The sequence below is a fragment of the Sebastes fasciatus genome, chromosome 17 (assembly GCF_043250625.1).
Source record: "Sebastes fasciatus isolate fSebFas1 chromosome 17, fSebFas1.pri, whole genome shotgun sequence".
Taxonomy (NCBI): Eukaryota; Metazoa; Chordata; class Actinopteri; order Perciformes; family Sebastidae; genus Sebastes; species Sebastes fasciatus.
In genome coordinates this window covers 9,130,017-9,149,449 of record NC_133811.1, presented here as the reverse complement: position 1 = coordinate 9,149,449, position 19,433 = coordinate 9,130,017, and the positions used below count along the sequence as shown (strand labels likewise).

General features: G+C 40.2%; 1 long non-coding RNA gene across 1 annotated transcript; it reads right to left on the bottom strand.

Moving 5' to 3' along the window:
* Positions 1-14,573: 14,573 nt before the first annotated feature.
* On the bottom strand, positions 14,574-17,375 carry LOC141754686 (uncharacterized). The gene is made up of 3 exons (XR_012590702.1): positions 17,278-17,375; positions 15,526-15,702; positions 14,574-15,380 (listed from the first exon to the last, which is right to left on the bottom strand). It is a non-coding gene; the product is annotated as an uncharacterized LOC141754686 (long non-coding RNA).
* Between the last annotated feature and the right edge of the window lie 2,058 nt (positions 17,376-19,433).

Here is a 19,433-nt window from a genome sequence, read left to right as displayed (position 1 = left end):
AGTCTAAGTATACTTGGCTTATACTGACAAGTATACAACAAAGTCTGAGTATACTTGGCTTATACTGACAAGTATACAGAACAGTGTAAGTATACTTGACTTCTACTGACAAGTATACAAAAAAGTCTAAGTGTACTTGGCTGATGCTGACTAGTATACTTAAAAGTATACTTGGCTTATAGGTCTTTTTACTTAATCTTTTGATCAAGATATACTTAAGAAAAGTATAATTAAGTATTCTTGCCTCATAGGCCTACAGAAAAGAATACTTGACTTGTAGTTGTGCTTACTTTTTGATAGAGAAGACTATTAAAGTGTGTGAGTTTGTAAAAGGATGTTTTGATATGAATTTACTTCAATTCATCAAGTTTTTGGATTATCCGTTCACCGTGGACGCATACAAGAACAAAATATTATTACTTTTTTGAATCTCATTAGTATACAAAGTATACTTTCATGAACTAAAAAGCAGGGCAGATCACAAGTCAGTTTTTGCAAGTCCAAGTCAAGTTTCAAGTCATAGAAACCTGGCCTTTACTTTTGTAAGTGAATCATTAAATCTATATCTTGTTCATTTTATTCTCATAGACACCAGCTTTATATACTGTATAACATTGTAAGATAACCTTCCCTTTAATTTCTGCTTTGCCCAACTCCATATAAAGAAAATTGTGTTAAAAAAAATATCCATTATAGTATTTATAATACTGTATGTGCAACTTTGTATCTTCACATCTTTGTAATTGGACTATCTGTAGAAATATTGTTTGAAATGTTTAATATGTCTGAGCTAGAATAAAGTAAATAGCATGATTAACAAACTATGTGCATGATTCCCAATTATGTTTGACACCCAGGACTTTAATTAAATCGCCAGCAGAGGGAGACAAAGACTGCAGGTTTTCGGATGCTGGTCCACAGAAGGGACTAGATGTGATGTCACACATGTACAATATATCACCATTAACTTGAAGGGTTGTCCCTTTCAAAGTGTTGGGTCTTCAGTTCACACAAGCAGCATCATCAAGTATTAATTCACTGTATCGGTGATGATGACACACTGTTTCACATGACTAAAGAACATGTGATGAACACTGAGGGCACGTATTTCCAGCTTTCGTCCAGCAGGGAGCAATCTGAGCATCCTTACATAACAGTCTGTAACTATATGAGACAGTAATAACCAGGATATGATCAGTTACTTTACTCTACAGCAGTGGTTCCCAACCGTTTTCCATAACCCTCTGACACCCGCCGACTTTACTGTCTTTCAGAGGCTGTAGCAGGTTTAGTTTTAAACCTAGAGGAAAGGTACATATAAACTAGAAAACCGAATCCATTGGTAACAACCATGTCATGCTAGCTTTTTGGGAAGGAGGCTAAAACGCTCCAAACTTACGCTAAATTTTGGCGATGAAAAACTGGCATGGCCATATTCAAAGGGGTCCCTTGGCTTGACCTCTGACCTCAAGATATGAAAATTTGTTCTATGGGTACCTACGAGTCTCCCCTTTACAGACATGCCCACTTTATGATAATCACATGCAGTTTGGGTCAAGTCATAGTCAAGTCAGCACACTGACACACTGGTTTTAAATATTAATAACTATTACAGATTCTGGGCTATAACACACTAGAAGCCTGATTCTCCTTTACAATAATTCACTACATGTTTACAATCAGACAGGCAAACTCATTAAAATACATGATAATTAAGATCAGTGTATATGATGGAATAGTAGCATTAGAATGTATCAGAGGTCACCAAAATTGGGCTTTTATAAAAAGAAATTCTTCTATTATTATTGGAAATCAATTAACAACACAAAACAATGACAAATATTGTCCAGAAACCCTCACAGGTACTGCATTTAGCATAAAAAAACATGCTCAAATCATAACATGGCAAACTGCAGCCCAACAGGCAACAACAGCTGTCAGTGTGTCAGTGTGCTGACTTTACTATGACTTGCCCCAAACTGCATGTGATTATCATAAAGTGGATATGTCTGTAAAGGGGAGACTCGTGGGTACCCATAGAACCCATTTTCATTCACATATCTTGAGGTCAGAGGTCAAGGGACCCCTTTGAAAATGGCCATGCGAGTTTTTCCTCGACAAAATTTGGCGTAAGTTTGGAGCGTTATTTAACCTCCCTGCCGACATGCTAGTATGACATGGTTGGTCAAACTTCCTTAGGTTTTCTAGTTTCATTTGATGTCAGTATCTTCACTCTAGCTTTAAAACTGAGCCTGCGACAACCTAAATATCACAAGTTGTGTTAATGTGTCAAAGAAATTAGTGGTGTTAAAACAAATTTGCATTAACGTGTTATTATCACATTAACTTTGACAGCCCTGATAATTACAATGTCCTGATTTAAAACTCTGCTATGCTATATGGATGGAAATAAAATTAAATATCTGTTGGAGATTTCAATTTTGATGTGGTGTCATAATTAAACTTAATGTTAACCTTAATGTTGATATGGCACTCTGATTAAAAAGAAAATTTAAAAGTGGAACTTCATATCAAAAAGGTTGCTGAACTCCGGTGTGGTCCTAACTTATACACTTTCCATCAAATCCAGGTCATGCAGTAGAAAATTGATTTAGTTGCTAAAGTCTCTGGACTCAACTGTGATATTAGAGATTTAATATAAATCTATAACACAAAGATATCTCAGTGATGATTTTGATTTAGAGCTTGTAGCAGGTTTTTACTGAACATGGCTGTACTGCCATCTAGTGGTGAATCTTTGCCACTGAGACAAACCCACTGGAGGAAAAAGACAACATGAAGTCACCTGTCAAAACGATGTTTCAGTGTTAATCATAATAGCTTATGTTCAATAAAAAGAAGAAGTGTGAACAGTTTGATGTGATTATATTTCATGTGCATGAAAAGTTATTTTGCTGTCTGTGGTTGTTATTTTTTTGTCTCATTGTGCTAAAGAAAATACTTTGCTCCTGTCCTGTCAATATATACTGGAGCTGTTTCAGTTGCAAAATACATGAACACATACAGATGAAGAAAGCATACATGTTTTCTCCATTCTTATATCTGCTATATCAGTGCAGCCGTATGAACACGTGATTCCATTTGCTAATTTGTTTGAGTTATGTTAGAATAATATATGATATGCTGCAACATATGAACACTGATAGTCTTTCTATTAAAGCTGCAGAGTGTAGAATTGGAGCAAATCTGATTAAAAAAAGTTATTTTTGTCACTATGTCCTGACAGTAGTGCATGAGACAGGTAATCTGAAAAAAAACATCATGTGCTTCTGTGTCCTCCGGTGCTCCTAATGGCATCTGCAAGATTTCACAGACTGGAGGGAAACAACCAATCAGAGCTGATCTGGAGGCTGCCGTCTCTGAGCAGCTGTTAATCACTGGCGAACTCCGATCAAACGGTCAAACAAGGCAGCGCTGATCAAATATGAATCAATATTCTGTTACTGTAATGCCTATTTCTCTCCTCAAGTGTTTTCAGAAACAGCTTGTAGTGTTTAGCTGTAAAATGAGAAAGTTTGTGACCCGGCTGCCATGTTGAGATCTGTTTAGGAAATATGAAGTACCAGCCGGAGCAAACTTTCTCATTTTGAGCTCGTGTTTACAACATGGGAAGTCGTGTACACAATATGCTCGGCATTCAAGTGGTTAAGTCGTGAGAACATCGCTGCTAAGCAACGGCGATATTAACGTTACGGTCGGCGTCTAAAAGCCACAGAGGCTAACGATTTAGCAAGCTAGCAAGTGGGTAATATAATGCAGGAAATGCAAAGACATAATGACAGAGGAAAAATATGAGGTCAGACATATTATAGTATTCTGAAGAGAAAAAAAATATGACTAAAATTACAATGTATTAACTTATTATACACCAAAAAAATGTACTTCCATGGCCTCTGCCATTTTTGACAACGTCAACAAACACGTCACAACTTGGAGATTTCAGAAACTTCCCACTTACGAGGTCCTGAATACCACAAGAGTGGGCGTTCATATGGACTCTTCTCATGAACACGGCAAACACGACCGCATTTGAAGGCACCATATGAGCAAGAGAGTCAAAGTTCAAGATGCAACTTGTATGCATACTGCATGCAAGTAAAAAGAAAAAGTATGCAATTTGGAACGTAGCCGAGGAATAAGGGAAAGTGATGTACACACGGGGGATGAACAGAGACAATCTGTCAGGGGAACAGGGAAAACAAGGGAGTGTATAAACAGAGAAGACTAAAGCAAAATCAGAGGCAGGTGAGGAATAATCAAGGAGGCAGGAAAACACACAGAGACAGGAAGTAAAACTAAAGTGAACTTATCGGAAATAAAACAGGAATCACTAAATGAAGAATGAGACAAGGAATGTAACAGAAAACCCAAAACCTAGAAACCAAAATCCTCCAGACAAAACAGAAGCAATATAAGCCACTAAAAAGATACGAGATTAAGTCTTCAGAAAAAGTCCGAGGGCCTCTGGGCGGAGAACCAGACCGTGACTCTCAGATCTTTTAGTGCATTCAGGTTTTGCTGCTCCCTTACACTGTAGATGTGTAATGATTTTATCTTGTTGTTTTGTTTTTACACAATGAGTGTGTTCCAATCCCCGTACTTCTGTACTTACACTTACTACTTTGAGTGCATAAGTGCGTTCACACTGGGAAGTACTGCAAAATGCAGTGCACTTAAAGTACCCGGATGTTGTACTCAAAACGGCCAGATCGTTGAGTGTGAAACGCTGGACACTTTCCACACTCAACTGTCGCCATCTTGGCTACGTAGCGGAAGGGGCGGAGCCACGACCACTATTCAAACATACGTAGATAACAGAATAAAACAATACAATACGTAAACATACTAGTGCATTTTCAGCCAACAGGAGGACACATCGCAGGCGTAGGCGACGACGTTCGAAACGTAATTTCCACTCTGCTTTAATTTTTTTTCAGACGATATTTTGGCGGGTAACGAGCTGCGGTCAAATGTTGCGATCGTCATTTCCGGTCAGTGCGCCGCGGAGTATTCGATTTGAGACGACTCTACACCGTTGAAAATTACACACTACTCAAGTGAGTACAGAGTGCACAAAGTGCACTACATTGAAGTGTACTTCTGGAAGTACGTGGATTGGAACACACTCAATGTCATACTACCGGTTTGCTTACTGCTGACAGGGAGTGTTTGTACGTTGGTAGGGTAAGGTGCAATGAGTTCTTTTTTTAACCCAACTATTGAAGGTGTGCCAATGCTAAAACAAATGCAGACACAAATGTTAGATGCTAAACTACAGAGTCAACCAGTGTGGCTCTCTGAATTTACAAGCTGTAGGCTATAGTACAGATTGGTTGTTCTCCTGTGGAAATGACGGTGGATGATAGTGTGGAGCTACGAATGATGCCACTGAACAGCAGTGTTGCTAAAAGCAATATTTGTCACAACAAATTCAAGCCTGATGTCATGAGCTGGTTCAAGGTTCAGACAAAAGTAGGGTGACCAAGGTGTCCCACTTTAAGAGGGACTGCAGAGCATTTTTATCCCTTGTCCCACGTCCCACATATTGAGACAATGTCCCACAATTTCATTGGCTCTAGTTTTCAAGAGTCAAACCACTGCAGGACAGATGCTTTTTTTAAATCTGGCTTTGTGAAGAAAGCAATGAAGGCTGTCATCAGGGCGCTGTGTTTGCTGTCAAACTGCACACACATGGGTCAAGTGCAGGTTAACATTTCACCGTCTTTGCTACGCAAAGCCCAATGAAGAAAATTGCAAGTCACCACAAAGTCACAAGCTATGCAGATTTAGGCGGAATATGATGGAAACTACCACAAAGAAAAGGAAGAGCAGCTACAACAAAGACTTAAGTATTTATAAGCTGGTGGAAGGCCATTCTCAGAGTTTTTTATGAAATTTGCCAGTTATTTTTCAACTTTGCACAGGGGGAATACGACATGAAGGGACACAGTTCATGTGAGTCTCACAAGAAACGTGCGGCTCAGAAAGAGATGTGACAATCTGTGGATGCATTCAGGCAAAACATAGAGATGTTACAGGATACGGGGCAGAATAGAAATGTTTATCATTTAAGTTAAATAGACATATCGAAATTGTAGACTACCTCTCAGCCTTGGTAACGTGTCCCACATTGTCCCACATTGTCCCACATTGTCCCACACAAACATACTCTTTGTCCCACATTTGGTTTGTTGGGATCTGGTCACCCTAGACAAAAGGGGAAGAACACGTGGTTTGAAGCAAAAGTGAGAATAATGTATTAAAATTTACATAAATAAAGCAATGCCATGTGAAAAAAATCACAGTCAGTGATGTAGGGGGTACAAAGGTGAGTGAAAATGTTGTATGTTGGAATATAACAAAGCAAACTAAAGGACACTGGAGACCATGCAGGCCTGCGTTAAAGACTTCTGGTGAACCTCCATTGTGTCACAAATCTAAACTACATACTGACTCTAAGCAGCTTCTTAGTGTGTTCACACTTGAAAAGTGACAAATAGAGTTTACTCAAACCAGACACTATGCAGACCAACTATAGTAGATTTTTGTACGTGCTGTTGATGCGCACTGTTCTCCCACAATGCAATGCTGTCTTTCAGAGGCTGTAGCAGGTTCAGTTTTAGAGCTAGGGAGTGTATAAACAGGGAAGACTAAGGCAAAATCAGAGGCAGGTGAGGAATAATCAAGGAGGCAGGAAAACACACAGAGACAGGAAGTAAAACTAAACATGACACATGAGGAGTGAACTTATCAGAAATAAAACAGGAATCACTAAATGAAGAATGAGACAAGGAATGTAACAGAAAACCCAAAACCTAGAAACCAAAATCCTCCAGACAAAACAGAAGCAATATAAGCCACTAAAAAGATGCAAGATTAAGTCTTAAGAAAAAGTCCGAGGGCCTCTGGGTGGAGAACCAGACCGTGACTCTCTGATCTTTCAGTGCATTCAGGTTCTGCTGCTCCCTTACACTGTAGATGTAATAATAATAATAATAATACATTTTATTTGGTGGCGCCTTTCTGGACACCCAAGGACACCTTACAAGAATTAATTAAAACATAGACAGATAAAACAATATAAAAACAACAGGACATGACAGAGACATATTTGTACAGACACATAGGATGGGTGATGATGAGTGCTAGAGAGAGTATGCCAGTTTAAACAGGTGGGTTTTGAGGAGGGATTTGAATGATGTGATATTGTCAGACTGCTGGATGTGTGGGGGGAGTGAGTTCCATAACCTGGGAGCAGAGCAGCTGAATGCCCTGGCTCCCATGGTGCTGAGGCGTGAGGTGGGGGTAGTCAGAAGTCTGGCTGATGATGAGCGGAGGGAACGGGAGGGGGCGTACTCCTGGAGGAGGTCTGTGAGGTAGGTGGGGGCGAGGTTATGGAGGGCTTTGTAGGTGAGCAGAAGGTTTTTGTAGTCAATCCGGGATTTAACAGGGAGCCAGTGCAGCTGGATGAGGATGGGGGTGATGTGGTCGGAGGATTTGGTGCGGGTGATGATCCGGGCGGCAGAGTTCTGAATGATTTGGAGTCTGTTGAGTAGTTTGATGGGAATGCCAGAGAGGACAGCGTTGCAATAGTCGATTCGGGATGTGACAAAAGCGTGAACCAGGATTTCAGTGCTGGAGTGGGACAGGGATGGGCGGAGTCTGGAGATGTTGCGGAGGTGGAAGAAGGCAGTCCAGGTGACGTTTTTCTTTTCTCATGAAAACAGACATGTGTAGACAGATGTGTAATGTTTTTATCTTGTTGTTTTGTTTTTACACAATGTCATACTACCGGTTTGCTTACTTCTGACAGGGAGTGTTTGTTCTTTGGTAGGGTAAGGTACAATGAGTTCTTTTTTTAATCCAACTATTTAAGGTGTGCCAATGCTAAAACAAATGCAGACACACATGTTAGATGCTAAACTACAGAGTCAACCAGTGTGGCTCTCTGAATTTACAAGCTGTAGGCTATAGTACAGATTGATTGTTCTCCTGTGGAAATGACGGTGGATGATAGTGTGGAACTACGAATGATGCCACTGAACAGCAGTATTGCTAAAAGCAGTATTTGTCACAACAAATTCAAGCCTGATGTCATGAGCTGGTTCAAGGTTCAGACAAAAGTAGGGTGACCAGGTAGGGTGACTGCAGGACAGATGCTTTTTTAAAATCTGGCTTTGTGAAGAAAGCAGTGAAGGCTGTCATCACGGGGCTGTTTGCTGTCAAACTGCACACACGTGGGTCAAGTGCAGGTTAACATTTCACCGTCTTTGCTACGCTACGCCCAACGAGGAAAATTGCGAGTCACCACAAAGTCACAAGCTATGCAGATTTAGGCGGAATATGATGGAAACTACCACAAAGAAAATGAAGAGCAGCTAGAACAAAGACTGTGAAACTACTTATAAGTATTTATAAGCTGGTGGAAGGCCATTCTCAGAGTTTTTTATAAATTTGCCAGTTATTTTTCAATTTCACACAGGGGGAATACGACATGAAGGGACACAGTTCATGTGAGTCTCACAAGAAACATGCGGCTCAAAAGGAGATGTGACAATCTGTGGATGCATTCAGGCAAAACATAGAGATGTTACAGGATACGGGGCAGAATATAAATGTTTATCATTTAAGTTAAATAGACATATCAAAATTGTAGACTACTTCTGAGCCTAGGTAACGTGTCCCACATTGTCCCACATTGTCCCACACAAACATACTCTTTGTCCCACATTTGGTTTGTTGGGATCTGGTCACCCTAGACAAAAGGGGAAGAACACGTGGTTTGAAGCAAAAGTGAGAATAATGTATTAAAATTTACATAAATAAAGCAATGCTATGTGAAAAATCACAGTCAGTGATGTAGGGGGGACAAAGGTGAGTGAAAAATGTTGTATGTTGGAAAATAACAAAGCAAACTAAAGGACACTGGAGACCATGCAGGCCTGCGTTAAAGACTTCCGGTGATCCTCCATTGTGTCACAAATCTAAACTACATACTGACTCTAAGCAGCTTCTTAGTGTGTTCACACTTGAAGAGTGACAAATAGAGTTTACTCAAACCAGACACTATGCAGACCAACTATAGTAGGTTTTTGTATGTGCTGTTGATGCACACTATTCTCCCACAATGCAATGCTGTCTTTCAGAGGCTGTAGCAGGTTCAGTTTTAGAGCTAGGGAGTGTATAAACAGAGAAGACTAAGGCAAAATCAGGGGCAGATGAGGAATAATCAAGGAGGCAGGAAAACACACAGAGACAGGAAGTAAAACTAAACATGACACATGAGGAGTGAACTTATCAGAAATAAAACAGGAATCACTAAATGAAGAATGAGACAAGGAATGTAACAGAAAACCCAAAACCTAGAAACCAAAATCCTCCAGACAAAACAGAAGCAATATAAGCCACTAAAAAGATGCAAGATTAAGTCTTAAGAAAAAGTCCGAGGGCCTCTGGGTGGAGAACCAGACCGTGACATTCAGATCTTTCAGTGCATTCAGGTTTTGCTGCTCCCTTACACTGTAGATGTGTAATGTTTTTATCTTGTTGTTTTGTTTTTATGCAATGTCATACTACCGGTTTGCTTACTTCTGACAGGGAGTGTTTGTTCTTTGGTAGGGTGAGGTACAATGAGTTATTTTTTTAATCCAACTATTTAAGGTGTGCCAATGCTAAAACAAATGCAGACACAAATGTTAGATGCTAAACTACAGAGTCAACCAGTGTGGCTCTCTGAATTTACAAGCTGTATGCTATAGTACAGATTGATTGTTCTCCTGTGGAAATGATGGTGGATGATAGTGTGGAGCTACAGATGATGCCAGTAAACAGCAGTGTTGCTAAAAGCAGTATTTGTCACAACAAATTCAAGCCTGATGTCATGAGCTGGTTCAAGGTTCAGACAAAGGTAGGGTGACCAAGGTGTCCCACTTTAAGAGGGACTGCACAGCATTTTTATCCCTTGTCCCACGTCCCACATATTGAGACAATGTCCCACAATTTCATTGGCTCTAGGTTTCAAGAGTCAAACCACTGCAGGACAGATGCTTTTTTAAAATCTGGCTTTGTGAAGAAAGCAATGAAGGCTGTCATTACGGGGCTGTTTGCTGTCAAACTGCACACACGTGGGTCAAGTGCAGGTTAACATTTCACTGTCTTTGCTACGCTACGCCCAACGGGGAAAATTGCGAGTCACCGCTAAGTCACAAGCTATGCAGATTTAGGCGGAATATGATGGAAACTACCACAAAGAAAATGAAGAGCAGCTACAACAAAGACTGTGAAACTACTTATAAGTATTTATAAGCCGGTGGAAGGCGATTCTCAGAGGTTTTTATAAATTTGCCAGTTATTTTTCAACTTCACACAGGGGGAATACGACATGAAGGGACACAGTTCATGTGAGTCTCACAAGAAACGTGCTGCTCAAAAGGAGATGTGACAATCTATGGATGCATTCAGGCAAAATATAGAGATGTTACAGGATACGGGGCAGAATAGAAATGTTTATCATTTAAGTTAAATAGACATATCAAAATTGAAGACTACCTCTCACCCTTGGTAACGTGTCCCACACAAACATACTCTTTGTCCCACATTTGGTTTGTTGGGATCCAGTCACCCTAGACAAAAGGGGAAGAACAAGTGGTTTGAAGCAAAAGTGAGAATAATGTTATAAAATTTACATAAATAAAGCAATGCTATGTGAAAAATCAGTAAAGGTAGTGATGTAGGGGGTACAAAGGTGAGTGAAAAATGTTGTATGCTGGAAAATAACAAAGCACACTAAAGTAGTGGACACACTAAAGTAGTGGACACACTACCCGCGTCGAGAGCGCGTGGCGGCTGCGTGACGTGTTGCTTTTTATTTCGGCATCCATGTTAACAGATTAGAGTGGACACACTGCCCACATGAGACGCGCGTCTCTTTTATAGAATAGAAGGCTCTCCTATTTTTCCCGCGAGCCGCTCGTGTCTCTCAGTAGCAACAGACAGGGAAGGTGATCTATTGACAGTATATTATCATCATACTAGCAAGATTAGTACAGTTTCCATGTCTAGACATCTGTAGAATATGTCACAGACAGTGGAAGTGATCAAGTGACAGTATATTAACATCATACCAGCAAGACTTTACTACAGTTTCGATGTCTATCTGTAGAATATGTTCTGGAGATGAAAAAAAGTAAAGACTTATTTTTAAAACAACACTTCCTGCTTTCAATTCAAAATAAAAGCCCTCAGGCGTTTTTTCTATAGACTGAATCCCTTCATTTGTTAACACAAGGCTTTTATTCTGAAATATGAGCAGTCAGTGCTGTGGAACACAGAGTGGCTTGGAGAGCTGCATGAATTGATAAAGTATGGGGTTTAAATCAACACTTCCTGCTTTCATGTCGAAATAAAAGCCCCCAAGCGTTTTTTTCTTTGCACAGAATTCCTTCATTTGTTAACACGAGGCTTTTATTCTGAAATATGTGCCGGACAGTGTTCTAGAACACAGAGTGACTTGGAAAGCTCAATGAATGAATATAGTACTGAGTTTTAATTGTGGATTATTACTATTATTTACCAATTACCACACTTTTCTTAACCTTTCTCTGTCTAAAATAAATATAAATTATATTTATCATGAAGTTAAATGGACATTAAAAGGCAAACTCTTTGCAGAAAGAAAGGGCTGACAGCAGCAGCAGAAACACAGCAGAAACACAGCCGACACGCAGCAAACACGCGTCTAATGTGAACACCAGAAGCCTGCATCACGCAACAACCATGTGACGCAGCCGCCACGCGCTCCCGACATTGGTAGTGTGCCCACCACTTAAAGGTCACTGGAGACCATGCAGGCCTGCGTTAAAGACTTCCAGTGATCCTCCATCGTGTCACAAATCTAAACTACATACTGACTCTAAGCAGCTTCTTAGTGTGTTCACACTTGAAAAGTGACAAATAGAGTTTACTCAAACCAGACACTATGCAGACCAAATATAGTAGATTTCTGTACGTGCTGTTGGTGCACACTATTCTCCCACAATGCAATGTTGTCTTTCAGACGCTGTAGCAGGTTCAGTTTTAGAGCTAGGGAGTGTATAAACAGAGAAGACTAAGGCAAAATCAGGGGCAGGTGAGGAATAATCAAGGAGGCAGGAAAACACACAGAGACAGGAAGTAAAACTAAACATGACACATGAGGAGTGAACTTATCAGAAATACAACAGGAATCACTAAATGAAGAATGAGACAAGGAATGTAACAGAAAACCCAAAACCTAGAAACCAAAATCCTCCAGACAAAACAGAAGCAATATAAGCCACTAAAAAGATGCAAGATTAAGTCTTAAGAAAAAGTCCGAGGGCCTCTGGGTGGAGAACCAGACCGTGACATTCAGATCTTTCAGTGCATTCAGGTTTTGCTGCTCCCTTACACTGTAGATGTGTAATGTTTTTATCTTGTTGTTTTGTTTTTATGCAATGTCATACTACCGGTTTGCTTACTTCTGACAGGGAGTGTTTGTTCTTTGGTAGGGTGAGGTACAATGAGTTATTTTTTTAATCCAACTATTTAAGGTGTGCCAATGCTAAAACAAATGCAGACACAAATGTTAGATGCTAAACTACAGAGTCAACCAGTGTGGCTCTCTGAATTTACAAGCTGTAGGCTATAGTACAGATTGATTGTTCTCCTGTGGAAATGACGGTGGATGATAGTGTGGAGCTACGAATGATGCCACTGAACAGCAGTGTTGCTAAAAGCAGTATTTGTCACAACAAATTCAAGCCTGATGTCATGAGCTGGTTCAAGGTTCAGACAAAAGTAGGGTGACCCAGGTGGTTTGAAGCAAAAGTGAGAATAATGTATTAAAATGTACATAAATAAAGCAATGTTATGTGATGTGCTGTGTTTTTGTATGTACTGTTGATGCACACTATTCTCCCACAATGCAATGCACAAAGGAAATGAGGAACAGCTCACAGCTGAAAAAAAACCCAATACACTATGGGTGGGGGTGAAACGGCTCAAAGAAAGAAAGAAAAAGTATTAAATCTTAAAGGAACAGTGTGTAACATTTCAGGTGATCTAATAGAGTGCTGCAGTGATGACATATTTATTAGGCCAACCAGGAATTTAATATCGCACTGGTTTTCTCTCCAAAAAGACAATGGGGTTTTTCCATTGGGTTTTGGATTATTGCAGGAAATAAACTCTGTGGCAAACACACGTTTGTGATACTTGCACATTTTGTTCAGGAATATAATCTCCACAAAGGAACACCACTTTTATGATTTTTGAAGTGTGAATGCAAACGGTCCCATGAACGTGAGTATACACAACGACGCTGTAAAGGTGGACGAGTCGGCGTGAGGACGTTTAGTAGTCTCATTTAGCCACTTGTTAGCAACCGCCTTTTTCAAGATGCATCAAGGCTTAAAAATTCCCGAATGGGATATTTAATGACATATTTTATGTCGTAGAACAAAACCTTAAAATCTCTTAAGCTTGTGTTAACTACAGACCTTATTTCAGGCGTCTAACTAAAAACCCATTGACCTCCAGATGAGGGAACCGGAAGTGCCAAAATGCTAACTCATTTCCGGGTTTTAGGACTCATTCCTGTAGCACTCTAAAGCAGAAATCAAATATTAAATTCATAACTATATTTTCATTTGTGTATAATCACCTGAAACTCAGAATCATTGTGTTTTCGTTAGCTTAGAATGAGCCCTTCATATCTATATAGGGGTCTTTTGCAAGTTTTTGCACTTTGGGGGTTATCTTCTAGACATGACCTCTTCACGAAGTCTGCCATGTTTCTACAGTAGCCCAGGACGGACAAACCAAACACTGGCTCTAGAGAGAGCCTTTCACGTTTCTACGTTACCTGAAGGCCACCGTAGTTCTCAGACACGCTTGTGAAACTGCGGTAAAGTGAGTCGCAAAGTGTAAAACCGTGGTACCCCACACTCATCACATCCCCTTTGATAGCCTCGGTTTGATTCATGTTAAAGTGTCCTTGAGGGTGAGACACCAAGTTGCTCCCCGGGCGCTTTACAGCAGCTCACTGCTCCTAAATGCTTAGGATGGGTTAAATGCAGAGGTCAAATTGAATGTATGTACGTGTATGTATATGACGAATGTAACAAAGTTTCTTACATTAGAAGATTTATACTGTGTAAAGTTAAATATACATTAATCATTTGATTAATTAAAACAACAATTTGACTTATTTAGACTTCAGTTCTTGAGATATCTTCAACTATATTCCAACAGATTTTTGGGTTATGTCTGCATAATGTCCCATGGTCAGTGAATGAGTTATTCAAAAGCAACTTGTTTCCAACTTTATGTATAATATGCTTTTGATGAATGTGTCAAAGACCTTGAACATAATAGAAAAGTTCAATTTGACAGCATTGTACATGAGATGATAGCTTTTTTTTTTTTTATCTTGGAATACTTTCTTATCCTCAGTCAAGAATCAGTTGTTTGGATGAGGTTGCAGGAGATACAATAAAAACAAAATATGAACCTGAGTTTACATCACTGTTATTTTATTGTGATCAATACATCACATGAATGTGATATCCACAAAAAAGTACAAATTTCAGTGCCTAGAGGGTTACAGTGAAGTTTTTACTGATAAAGAATCATATCAAAAGAGATCAACCTGTTCACTTTATAATAAAGGACCACAAGAATTGTACTCGATATGTTTCCCCCTTTTAAGATCAAACTCTTGGGTCGTAAAACTTCTCATCATCCCATTTCAATTTCGAATCACGCAGCAAACGTTTAAGTTCTGTCAAGACACTCTTTTTAACCGTCTCCCTGTTCTCATCTGTGCACGTCTCAGATGTTGGTCGTACTTGCTCTCTAACCTTTTCATCATCTTTAAGCAAGTTGCTCAAACTTTCGGCTTCGGCACAGTTGCCATAGGCCCACTCTTTTTTTTCACTTGTTTCCAAACCAAACAAATTCCCACAGGATCTGCAAGGAGGCATTTTTGTTCCGTCACGGAGGTTAAACGCCCGGCACCTGACATGCGTTTGAAGTTTGACGGTCCCATCAAAATACTTATTCTTGGTCTTATTTTGTTTGTAGGTCATCACTGCATCAGCCACCTTACTGTCCCAGCTGCTAAGACAGGACGCGGCAACCATGATTATCCCGGGCTTACGGCCTAAACTGGACATGGAGACTCCGTAGTACTTTACTGATTTTGAGATGTTGCTGTGAGAGACACAGATGGTGGAGGAGACCAGATCATTTGATTTACCAAGCTCCAGTTGACTGATGAAGTCTCGCAGCCTCTCTATTATTTCATTTTCGTCATTCTTTTGTCCATACAGGTGGACAATCTGTAATAAACCACAAATATTATCAATATTATCAACGCCATTGATTTACAATAATCATAAACTGTAATATTTGAGAATGTTTAGGTGAAGTAGCAATTCTATACAACTTTACAAAGAAGAACTGAATTATATTTGACAATCTTACCATGTCCAGCACACATGAGAATGGACTCCGCTTGGGTACTTGAGAGGAATAGAGGTTAAAAGGCCGAGGGTAGTGGTCCTTCAACATTTCGCTGATCTCTATCTCATCACTCACAAGAGATTCTGGGTAAAATTCTGGATCGATTAACTTTCCAAAAAAGAAGATGCTGTGAAGAATCTGTAAAGTCAAAACACATTCAAGACAGTTATTACGCGTCTTTGTTGAATAATTGATTGTGATTGGTCAATTACAGCGTTCTACAGTCTGTTATTTCTTTATATCAGACCACTGCCAAAGAACGTATATTGCTAAAAAGCGAAAGTCAATTGTTCGTTCCATTGCAAAGTCAGCACCCAGCAGCAGAGCTATGCCGCCACCATTTTGGACTGAAAGCGTCCATCAGATGCCGGTTAAACGTCTGCTTACAAAGTGCCGTAAACCAAAAAAGATATTTCTAATCTATTGTCATAATTTTAATGTCTCTACCTAAATGGCCTGTGTTGAACAATACAAAATGTTATAAATATGCATACTATTATAGAAATGTACTTACTGACTTATTTATTTATTAAACTTTTTTGCCCGACTGCTTCCCAGAGGAGCATAAAGTGAGCAATGGACATAAATAGAAGTTAGAAAAATCCATCACACAGATTTTGAGAGCAATCTTAAACTTTTTCATGTCAAGGACCTCCAGAATCTACGTCCAACAGACCACAGACCATGGATGTATAAGGGGTTGTGCCCTGTGCTTTTGCTCTGCATGTTAGTAAACAACTTACAAATACATTATGTTCTGTTTATGTCATGCTACTAGAACTACTAGCTACTGGCCGATAGCTGGTTGTTTGGGATACAGCATACAGCCCATGGGTGTATTATAAGATAATAAAAGTGATGAATTACAGCCAATATATCCATTATTACAGCCGCATACATTTAGCAGGCAGCTGGCAGAACCGGATTTGTCAAATGAGCGTGCAGGGCGATGCAGTTCCGTGGGTCTGATGCCCGTTCATTATGCCGAGGAAAATAACTCTGGATTCAGCTATTAGCTAATTTTACGACTTTAAGGACATAACGATTTAAAAGACGGCTATTTAAGTTTTCCTACTTAGTTGATTTACCTCAAAAAAATGGCTTTGGATAGAGCATAAATAAGTTTCACTTTCAGTTCAGTTTCCCCGTCGGAAAGGAGAAGGTCTGTCTGACGGCAAGATTAAGTGGTGAAAATATTCTAAATATAGCGTACACTTAAACGGTTATACATTTTTTTAGGTGAACCTTTCTTTTAGGTTTTAGGTTTATGTTTTTTTGCCATCCCCGTCCCCGTCCCCGTCCACAGCACTGTATTGCTTTGCTCCGATGACGGTGCTCCAGTCTTTTTCTCCAAGCTGGGGGCGTGCCAACCATCATCTACTGTAAGTAACACACTGACTATAGATAAGTACCTCATACAACCCCACTTCAAAAAACACCTGTACTATCCATGTAATAAGCAGAATAATGTACAGCAAGCCGGTCATTGTTGCAAAATAAACCCCTTCAGGGCGATGCAAGACCCCTCCGTGATCACCCTGTCAGGGTTTATTTCACAACGATGACCGACTCGCTGTACATTATCCCTTAAATATCGCTTTCCGTGTTTGTGTGTAACTGAGAAGCATTGTGTGTACAACATACACTGTGACAAGGCATTATGTCCAAAAACAGAACATTTCAAAAGTTCATTACAGTCCTCATCAGACGTACCTCATCCATAAGCAGTGTAGGGTGTTCTACAGTCAGTTTCACCATTTTACAGATAAGCAGGAGAGCACTCCCTCTGAAAGATAGTTTCTTTTTCAGAAGCCCTTTCCTAAAATAATACAAAATTAAATATTTGAATTAAAAAGCAGGATGCAGCAATAACAACTTATGTTTCAGTAAATCAGCTCACTCACATTTCTTTCTCTCCTGTCGATGTCCCGTTTACGTTAGTAGCCTGATGCAATCAGAAATAATACACAGCACATTACAACAATTACACTGACAACACATTAAATTAGCAATGTAGAAATTAATCATAAAGATATAAAATAATGGCAAAGAGAAGCACTTAAAAGCAGCTACTCACCATTGTCAGTCGAGTAAATGAACCAGAAAGAAGGAAATGAAGCCCTACCCCCTGATTCAAACAGACACTCCTTGATGTGATGAAATTGCCATGACAGTTACAATAACATATGAATAAAACTTGTCATACAAACATTACATCTATTGAACGCATCTATTGTTTTATTGGAATGTCATAGTTCTGGTTTGCTCGCCACTGAATAGAGCAGGAAGTCTTTTAAAGTACCTGTATAAGGAGTGCCGGTGGATAACCATAAAGAGCACTAAACCCCTGAAATTAAAAGCTGTTTACACCAAAAACTAATACATTGTTTGACAAATACAATAAAACTAGAATTACCTCCTCGTGGTTGTATGCCTCTGCCAACCAGTCAAGTTGCAGTTTGCATCCATGTCTGTCCAAAATGTCATCACTCCACCATTTTATCCTGTTAGACATTTGTGTGAAATTGTCATATTTATCATATGAATTATAGAGTTGTGGCCAAAAATTTGTTTTGTGAGGTCGCAGTGACCTTTGACAACCAAAATATAATCAGGCAACCCAATCTCATGGCAAAAAGTGTAATAGACCTGCCTGTCCACCGGAAGAAAGCATGTCAGTGTCACATTTTGCCTCGCCGAGGCGTGAATATTACAAGCCTTGCATGAAGGTGCAGTGTTATGAAGTGATGCTTGTCAAGTGTTTCCCGTATTCCGTACAAAGCTCCAAAGCTAGTGACGTAGTATAAAAAGGTAGAAAGACCACTTGTGGTGGGCGGCTGGTGTTTTGTTTTGTAAGTTGCGTTAAAGACATTTGTAGCGTGTTTTCCGCATTGATGTTATGTTGTTTCTGTACATGTTTCACTTAGTTTACTCACTTATTTTAAGCCCAACCATGACGTTTTCCCTTACCTTAACTAACTTACTTAACTGACTTACCCTTATTGTTGCCTGATCCTAAATATGTGGCTTTGTTGCACCCTGCTGGTACTGCACGTTAATGCAGGCGTGTAATAATCACGTCTCTGCGAGGCGAAATGTGACACTGGCACGATATCCCCTAGTGGACAGGCGGGTCTATTACACGCTTTGGTGTGATATCAGGTTGAACTAGAATGGCACTCGGAGAGCGCAGACCTCCGCCAAGGTGCCTGAGTTTGAAAACAGATCACAGCTCACAGCTGGCGGTACCGTGAGGTGGGCGGTTTATTATTAACACGGTGTGTTTCCGTGTAACGTATCGGCGGATGCCTCTCTCAGATTTTTGTCCCTTTCCACCTGGACAGAAGATCTTCACGCCGGCTCTCGCGGCGGAAAAGAGGAAGGAGAGGAGGTATTCGCCGCAAAATGAAAAAACTCTGCCTCGATAACCGGCGCCAGTTACCCCCCTTGCCCTCGGTCTTTTTATCTAATGCCCAGTCTTTAAGGCGCAAGATTGACGAGCTGGAGATCTGGGCAAAGTACAAACGTGAACTTAAAGAATGCTGCCTGCTCGCGATCACCGAGACGTGGCTTAATGAGAGCGACCAGGACAGCGACCTGGCTCTCACTGGATTCGGCTGTCCCATCAGACTGGACCGCTCCTCTGAAGCGACGGGGAAAAGCCGCGGAGGTGGGGTCTGCTTCTATGTAAATCAACGGTACTGTAACAACATCATTGTGCGGGAGAAAATATGTACCCCTGATATAGAGCTACTCTCCATCTCCCTACGTCCTTTTTATCTGCCACGTGAGTTCCCCCAACTGTTTTTTACTCTTGTGTACATCCACCCCAGAGCCAACGCCAGTGCTGCCACTCAGCTGATAGTGGA